This window comes from Rattus rattus, chromosome 2 (genome assembly GCF_011064425.1).
Source record: "Rattus rattus isolate New Zealand chromosome 2, Rrattus_CSIRO_v1, whole genome shotgun sequence".
NCBI classification, from domain to species: Eukaryota; Metazoa; Chordata; class Mammalia; order Rodentia; family Muridae; genus Rattus; species Rattus rattus.
The window spans coordinates 20,280,845-20,290,398 of record NC_046155.1 but is presented as its reverse complement, the minus strand read 5'-3'; positions in this window follow the sequence as shown (position 1 = coordinate 20,290,398).

The following is a 9,554-nucleotide window of genomic DNA, read 5'->3' as shown; positions in this document are numbered from 1 at the left end:
CTTTATTTACATTTCAAATGTTGTCCCCTTTTCTGGTTTCCCCTCCATACATACCCCCCATCCCATTCTCCCACCTCCTGCCTCCATGAGGGTGCTCCCCCCCCAACTTCCACCCACCCACTCCTTCCTACTAACCAACTCCCTCCCACCTCCCTACCCTGGCATTCCCCTACACTGGGTCATGGATCCTTCACAGGACCAAGGGTTTCTCCTCCCACTGATGCTTGCAAAGGTCCATCCTCTGCTACATATGCAGCAGGAGCAATGGGTCACTCTATGTGTACCCTTTGGTTGGTGGTTTAGTCCTTGGGAGTTCTGGGGGGGGTGCCTGGTTGATATTATTCTCTAACTCCTCCATTGGGGACCCCGTTGTCAGTCCAATGGTTGGCTGTGAGCATCTGCCTCTGTATTTGTCAGGCTCTGGCAGACATGTCTATGTCAGTGGTCCCTTGAAGCCTCTTTCCAAGTCTTGCCATTCAAATGCAAGTAGAGGCTGGAATTTGTGAGTCATAAGTAGGCAGCAAAGCTATTCAAAGCTTCCAAGGGATGTTAAGGGCAGTTTGGTTAACCAAACTGACTGTTGCTCTCTGGCTTCTGGGTCAAAAGCAATGTAGGTCCTGTAGGCTTCAAAAACTCCTTCTAGGTATTCTCTGGGGCTCTCATTCTTTCCCTGAATCACCTGGCTCACCTTAGATAAATTTGTGGACCATCTGGAAGACTTGAGGAGCTCCCCTCCCCCCATCAGATTCTGGCAGTAGACCCGGAGCCTTTCCTTACCTTCAGCAGTATTAAAAATCCCAGTCAAAGCAAAGGTTGCATTGATTTCAGCCTGGACTTGAGTGGGCAGCCCATTTGTTCCCCGAACAAATTTCAGGGAGGCTCTCATAATTTTCTCTCCTCTGTTGTGGAGAGGACCTGGAGCAGTTGTCAATAGTCATCCCAGGTGAGATGGTGAGTCAGCATGATTCAATCTAGAAGACCTGTGAGAGCTGACGCTCTTTCTAAAACTGAAAAGTTTTGCCACTTCCAATTGTAAAGATCATTATTGCCAAATGACACACATGTCATGAATTGTCTCCCCCAAGCACCTGGGGGTTCACATAGTCCAGAGGGTAAGGCTGTAATAGAGTCAGCCCCTGGGCAGTGTGGGCCAGAGGAAGACTCCAAGTGGAGTCAGGAGAGTCAGGGAAGTCAGAGGTTACTCCTCCCTCTGCCTGTGCTGACTTGTCAGGGGTAGCACTGGCAGGCACAGGAATATAAGGAGGCCGAAACCCTTTGGAGAAAGAAAGGTGGGGAGCATTGAGGTCATAACAATAAAAGGTCTCATCTAAATGGGGCTTCTAGATCAGGTATTGACACATGATGATACATGGCACTTGGTCTGGGTGTCTCCATGCCTCATAAACTAAACCTTCACCCTATAAATGATGGGGAGATAGAAAGTCCCCTCCTCAGGCCACACATGAGCCCTTCATTCCTGAAAAAGATGTTTAGTTTGTGGGGATGACAACAAGACTTCTGTGACTCAGTGAAAGTCCTTAAAGTGGTTCAGGACCAAGTCCAGTAGGGTGTTTTGAGGTTGTCCCATCCTAGGAATCAAAGAAAAATTTGAATGAGAGAACAAAAGGCACAGACAGAATACACATAGACAGACACAGAAAGATATTCTAGGTAGAACAAAACAAACCAAAAGCCTGTCTTAGATGGTCAACCTCCCTGCCCATGGATAGTCCATAGACCCACAGCGAGTTCAGCACCCATATGAGAACCAGCAAGTAGTGGGTAGGAGCTTCCTCTGTTGCCCCTGGCTGGTTGACAAAATAAGCTTCCACTTTGTTCCTCTTGGCCTCAATATTAAACTAGAAACAGGTTTAACCCGAAACAGAAACACAGGTATGGACAAGACAAAAGGCAATCAAGCACCTGAACTTACTGATTGGAATCATACTCCACTCTTTGTGTTAGAGGATCTACAAGGAGTCCCAAGATGGGCCCCCAAATGTAAGGGTCCATGATTCATTGAATAATAATACCCCAGACTCAAATAGTGTGTAAACGCAAAGAGTGTTTTATTCTGTAGAGGTTCAGCATGCTGGGGTCTCCCTTTACCAGAATAGAGAGATAACCAAGTGAGTTCATAAGCCTGGTTTAAAGCACATTAGGGGAATTCTGGGGTGGTGGGCTTTGTCTTATTCTATCTCTAAGGACAATCTATTACTGGGGTGTGGGGACTGCCTGGAAACTGCTGACCCATCGTCCTTGCTTCAAGCCAGGTGGTGGGGCATTTTCTGATGGCAGGACAGTTTCTGACTAGCTGCCTAAAGCCTGGGTTTTTAGGCCTAATCTCCTGAACTGCCAATTTGAAGCCTGTCATGGAGTCAGCCTGTCTCATCCTTATATTGCTATAACAGCTTACAGTAGTAGCCAAAGACAATATTAGGTCATATATAATATAGTCACATGTAAATTTATTTTTGGAGAAAAGCCCTTACATTTCATTCTAAAAAATATGAGATAAGACACCAGAAAAAAACAGAAAGGACCTCAGAGGTATTGATGATCCAGCTTCAATGCCACATTTCCATGACCATTTGCAAGTCTCCCATTTCCTTCCTCACCAAAAATATCGAATCATTTGTGTCATGGCCATTACAAGTATGCATTTAAAGTATGCATTTATGCTCTCTATGTGGAAACCAATTAAAGGGCATTTCTATATCTTCTTTTCCCTAAGATACAGACCAGGTCCATGGTTGTTGTCTCACTATATGTGCAGAATGAATTAATCCCAAGAATCACGGAAAAGACAGGTATTCTTTTTTCTGCATAGAGTCTAACTTTCAACACTGTGTCTTCTATTCATCAGGATCTCTGTAAATGCTTGTGCTATTTAACTATGGGAAGGTTTATATGGGATGATAAGGTTACATCTAACTTTATTCTTCTGCCAAAGCAGTTAACTTTATTCAGTGGGATGCGAAAGATGCTAAGTGTTCACCGCCATACCAGGATTTTTCAAAAAAGACTGGGGCAATCTGTGTAATTAAAGAAAATGTGGAGCTCTGTCACAAGATGGAACACTCATTAGCTGCTAAGCCTGGGAAAGCCTCTTGAGAGATATTGGCAGATTGAGTTGTGAACAATTTAGAGGACAGCTGCGGGTTTAACTCAGATAAATATGTTCCCATGCCTGGAAGAATTACTGATACATAGAAAAGATGGCAACAGAAGGGAATCCCTTTTATTTCCCCAAATTTCACGAGAGCTCTCAGAATAAATATGAAGATGTTGCCGAAGTTTCTGGGGGGAGATTTTAACACTTTTCTATACGATCCAGTATGCTCGGCGATATAAATTGGAAAACTCCATATTAGTGTTTATCTACTAGCATATAGCTGTAATTAGGCAGGACCTAAGGATAGATGTTTCCTAAGGTAGAGTTTTGGGAAGTCTAAAATCAACCTTGAGGGATGTGTAATCATGGCCACAAAATTCTGAGAAAGCAAGGTAAGGTGCAGCAAATGCCTGAGCAGAGAGAAGACACTGGTAAAAGATCAGAGGGAAACTTGATATAGCACCACACAGCACTACTAACAAAAATAGCCTAATAGAAGACTGCTATTTTCTTTAGTGGCCCAGAAACTCCCCCAAGAAACCCCATGTTCCGTGCAGCCTTTAAACTAGCTTGCGAGCAGAACTTTTACAAGTTCCCGACAAAGACATATGGAAGGGCTGTCTACTTACCTCTTTTGCATGTAGAACTGCAGTTGCAACTGTATGGAAGGGGGAGAAAAAGAAGCAAGATTCTGGAGGGGGAAAGAAAATACACGCTACCATTATGTCTTCCATGTCCTGTCTCCACTTTAAATAACTCCCTGCCATAAGGTGGAGCCATATCCTATCCACAAAAAAGTATCTGGCATGAGATCTGCCAAAAGACCACTTAAATAGTTTCTTCCTTTGCCTTGTGCTTTGCACTTTGAAAAAGTTTAAATGCATGGCAGCCACTCCGTAACCCACCACCCACTGATGGAGAAAGGGTTGTTATTTTAGTGCAAGCTTAGATTTTTTTTAATGTGGTGAAAGGTGTGTGGTAGCAAGCAGGACCTTATTTATTTATTTATTTAGTTTTTTAAGCTTAGGCTGTAAAGGCAGCTCCAGGGGGAAGCCTTTGAAGTGTTGAGATCTGAAGTGGAGGGTGTTGAACCCCCTGAGGTAGCAGAGAGAAACTGCAGGTATCTGATACTGTTTGCTTTGGGTAAATCACCCAAGGCATCAAACACAAAATTGACAAACAAAAGAGGGAGGGGAAAACAAAAGAAATTGTTTTGTTTAAAAGAGTGCACTATCAAATAGACTGGTGTTAAATAGGAGATGGGTAGTTTGCAACGCTGAATTACAGTGGTGCAAGAAAGGTTTTGTTTTCGAGTGAGTTTGTGATTCTAAGTAAGCGATCTCTCTCTGAAAGCCCCCAGCTGAGCTGCCTGTAAAACCCCTGCCATCTCCACCGGAAGGAAAACAAATGATACCCCAAAGAGCAAGAGCTCCACAGGTTTCCTGATAACACATCAAGGGTAATGGAGATAAAGGAGAATGCCTCAACCCGAGAGTGTGTTGCCTGACTCCCTGGGCAGTGCTCTCTATGTGGAAATCAATTAAAGGGCAAGGTACATCAGCTCATGGCTGCATTGGGATTTCCTTAGTAGATATTTGCATAGAAACCTCTCCGACAACTAACACCTCTTGTCAAAGGATGTGTTTGATCTTGATGGAGAAAAATTTCCTCCCAATACAAACCACCAGTAACAGGAACTATGCGTTATCTAAGTATTTGATTGAATATGCAAGTCTGCTAATAAACTAGTTATCCTACCACAGCATCTGCATCCCCAGTGTTGCCTTACAAGCTAGCTGTCATCTTTCCTTCTAAACACTCAACCTTTCTGTGCTGAGTCATGTCTAGTTCCTCAAAGAGCCTGGCATGTAGCAGTTATACAACAGATACTTTCTGAATATGTAACACTCAGTCCAACTGAGAAAACTGCACACCCAGATGACTCACCCCCGCCCCGGCCCCGTCCTTTATGCAATTCTCCTTCCCTCCTACATCTTCCTGTCCCTTTGTGTCTTTGTGTTTTTACTCTGTCAAATGGCTGTGTGGTGTGTGTGTGTGTGTGTGTGTGTGTGTGTGTGTGTGTGTGTGTGTGTGTGTGCGCGCGCGCACGCGGGCGAGCGAGTGCTTGTTTTTGTTGTTGAAGTCAGAACGAGGTCCTCGTCTTCTTTTGTCTTACTACTTTGTAGGACTTTCTGCTTTCTTCACTAAGAAGCACAGAGCATGCACTTCAAGTCAACTCCCCCATCCCCCGAGTTTCTGAGGCGCAGACTCACACCGTTGGGGATTGTCCATCCATCCAGAGCACCTGGGGTTTAAGGTGTAAGCAATTTTACTGTAATTGCCTCTTCCCAGCGGTTATTCCTTGAAGTGGTGGAGGGGGACATTTGGTTGGTTCTCTTTTTCCATCTACATAAGTAGATATTGGAACCAAATCCAAGAAGCATGGCATGCTTATCTAGAAATAAATGTTACCCCCCGTGACGAGAGGCTTTAGCTACGATTTTATTTGCCTCTTTCGGCTTCTTGGCTTATACCTTAGCGGAAACTTAATCCACTCTTCCACTTACGATTGATACTTTCATTTCTCTGGGTAAATGCAAGCATGAGCTTTACCCTTTAATACTTAAATAAGTCATAGTGAATTGGTGTCCTTATATATGAATACCGTCATGTGCTCGACACTAGTTCTTAAATGGTAAGTGAAAAGAGTCCATTAGTTCAGACCTGAGATATCTGCTTTAAGGTTTTAGGTTCCTTAAATATCTTTACTCTTTTTTTTTGTTGTTATTGTTGTGGATTTTATTTTTTAACAAAAGAAAGCAGACCTGCTAGTTTTCATGACAGAGAATAGATGAGTTAGCAATCTAGTGACTTTTACTTCAATTTGTGCATTGTTTCAATTTCATGCAAACAATTGTGCTATCGTGCCTTTGTTCGTAAAGGAAAATATTGCATGAGAAACAACACGTCTTCACAAGTACTTTAATGAGCTATCAAAACGGCTTAAAGGCAAAAATAAAGAACAATCTCAAAAAAGCAATAGTAAAAAGGGCTGTTTCCTCCTCCAAAGTGAATTGCTTCACAAGTCCCTGTATGTCAATCAGGATGCAGAAATGACCATGTACCACAGTGCCCTTCACAGAGACAGTAGAGAATATGGGTCTCCATTTCTAGGCATTAATATACTGTGAGAGGATTTTTGACTCCTGTGAGAAAACAAGCCGATTTTTTATAAGAAGGAATTTGAGAATGCATCTATGAAAGGACCTGCATTGTCCTTATGTGAGTTTCATTCCTTAAGGGCATAACTTTGTTATTGTCTCCTAATAATATATAATTTTACTTCTAACATAATTCCTAAGAGGTCATACACATTTTTCATCAGCCTGATATGTAGAGAAGAAGTGGACAAACAGAATTGAATGCACTGCTTGTCTATTGGAACCATTTGCATATTCCAAGGGTATGCTATGCTGCTGGGCAAGATAACTAACCATACAACTATCACCTGCGTCAGGATAGTTTGAGCAATAAAAGGGAGTCTATCAACAACAACCCCAAGACACTAACCAGAAACTCAGATTCTCTTAGGGGGCATGAAGCATGTAATTCTTATTCTCATGACTGAAGCTTAAGTCACACTCAACATTGATGTGTCAATTTCTGAGGTTTCAGTGACTCTACTAGAAATGTCCAACCTACAGCCTAGAGATCACATGGGCTCCAGGAGAGCTATGAGTGTTCCCCACACAAAATCCTAAATGTACTTAGAACGATATGAAATCCTTTGTCATGTTTTTCCTAAGCAGATTGTAAATTTCTTGGGTATGATGGCATCGCCGTGCCCTATCACAATACCAAAAGAGTTTACAGAACTGTAATCTAGAACTAACCTCCTGTTACCCTGACACGTTTAGAAACCAAAAAAGTCTAATCTATAATTTAGTAAAATGTTTTCATATCCTTTTAAGGATGAAAGCAACATGTTAGTTAGATAAAGCAATAGCTAATAGTCAAGGGAATCTAGATGAAACCTGAATAGGATGGGCATAGGATTGTGGAGGAGTGGAGTACTTTTACACATACATCTACAAGGACTCATTTCTAGGCCTCTCTGAGAATTCAACATCGCAAGCGAATAGAACCATGTGCTTAGATGAGTGTGCCGTCCCCTAAATGGCAGTTATATCTGTGTCTCTTGCCTATGTTTGTTTCATGATGGTGCTTGAGCTGATCCCTGAGCAGGGCGCTCACACAACCGCACTACTTTTCACTCTTTAATCAGGAAGGTGGTACAAGTATCACGAGGTGGTATTCCACGTCTGCATAGTTGTGAGAGGAAGGCTTTTCCTGCGCGCAGGAACATGAAACCATGCTCCTGGGGCTTAGTGCCTTCTAGTGGCTTCAGTAAGGCCCATGTGCGCTTCTTCCTGCCATGTGTGAGGGAAGAATATGGTCAATTACGACAGCGAAATTTACTAAATGTGATGATAAACACTTTTAAAAGCAGCTCAACAAATGATTATGGATTTCACACTTTTACTAATTGCTTCAATTTCTGACTGAAATAAAAACCTACTTGCTTTAGTATTGTAGGCTAGCAAGCTTTAGAATATGTTACAGATATCCTCAAAGTCTCACTAGGCACCTTATCATTTTATTCTGGACTCCTTAGTCCTATAAATTAAAATTTTCAGCTTTTTACATTTTCCATATAAAATATAAATATAAAGGTAAGTGCATATAGTATATGTCATATATAAATATATATGTATCTGTTTATTAATTTATATATTATTATTCTAATTGTCTTTCTATTACAGACATTTTTAGTTATTTCACAAGAATATCAGACTTTGTAGCTTTTGTTATAGAAACATAGATTTGACTTTCTTCTTTCTTGGTACGAAGCCTAGTAAGTTTCCAGCTCAATTTCTGCTGTCTCAAGGGAGCTACAGCCACCCCATAGCCTGAGGCTGGTTATTTGCTCAACTTGTACTGTGGCTGCCTATTTACTCTACGGAATTTGCCACCTTGTAACTTCCCTTTGTGTTGGTTTTCTGTCCTCTACTCAGTAGAAGGCGAGTTTAAGCTGTCAGGGAGCCTGTTGGCTTGATCGCCATTTATGTGTAGGCAGCACGGTACATAGTAAATGTCTAATACGATGCGAGGAGAGAAGAAGGAAACAAAGGCAGAGTGGAAAGCCTTTACGTAAGACTCTCAGGATGCTGCACGGTGTTGTCTCCACCGTCAATCTGGAAGCGAAGTATGTTTATTCAGATCTAGGTTGAGGTATCAGTAATCAATTTTCATGTCATTTAAAAATATTGGATTATTTTTATAATAATTGTATGCATGTAATGATGGTGTGGAGGTCAGTAGGCAGCTGTTTGGGGAAGAGTCACCTCCTTGCATGTTGCTGGTCCTGAAGATCAAACTCAGACTATCTCATAGTCCTTCATTTTTTTTCTTATTCAGAAATGAGGTATTTCAATTTCCTGTGCTTTGTCATTCTTCTCCTTTATAGTTCACCTCCACTCCCCTCAAAGGACGCTTTTCAATTTCTTTATCTTTTAGCATATGCATTAAACAGATTGTCAGAGGCAGCAGAATGGGGCTGAGGCCATCATGTTGGATAAAGTATAATAGCTCAGTGTTTACCCAATGCTTTATCTGTTGTCTTTCTATCACTTAGCAGACTGCTTTGGGAAATAAGGCTTGTATTGCTTCTGTTGAACACCAATCCTTACTTCTCCCACTAGACAATCTTTACATGTTCTCTTCTGCTCAGTGTTCTGGATGGGTTTGTTTGTGTTCAACTGCTGAGAGGTCCATGGAATCCCATAGAGAGCTGTGCTAGCATGGTGTCCTGGATGGTCTCCTGGCTTTGAAAACATACCAGCTCCACTTGCTGTCAAGCATGTTCAGGTAGCTGCCCTTCTTCACACTCCTGTTTCGTCCTAGAACTGGATGAGCCCTCTCCATTCTCAGAGCTGTTGTGTATAGAGCTCTAAGTTCTCCTTTGTACCTTAATCTGCCTCTTCTTTTTCTAAATTCCCTGTGCTGTTATTTCATGCTTATTTTTACAAGCCACAGATCTTTTTGAATGAATAAAAGCACACAAAATTCCATCTCCTCACCATGATTCTTGATAAATATTTAGATTCCAGAAATAGCTGAGATTACAGTACCGAAAGTGGATTGACCACCTCTAAGGACTCCATGAAGCACGATATGTGTGTGAGAATCCTATTCGAGGCCCGCGTTCCTTTAAATATAAATACACGTTAGTTAGTTCTTCTATCATTTCCTGACCATGTGTCCTTTGAGAAAAAACACACACATTCTCTCTGAGCCAGATTTTCTTCATCTTTCCTTTGAAAAGTAGAACATCCTGAATCATAGAGATCTTGTAATAGGACAAAGAGTTGAATTTTCA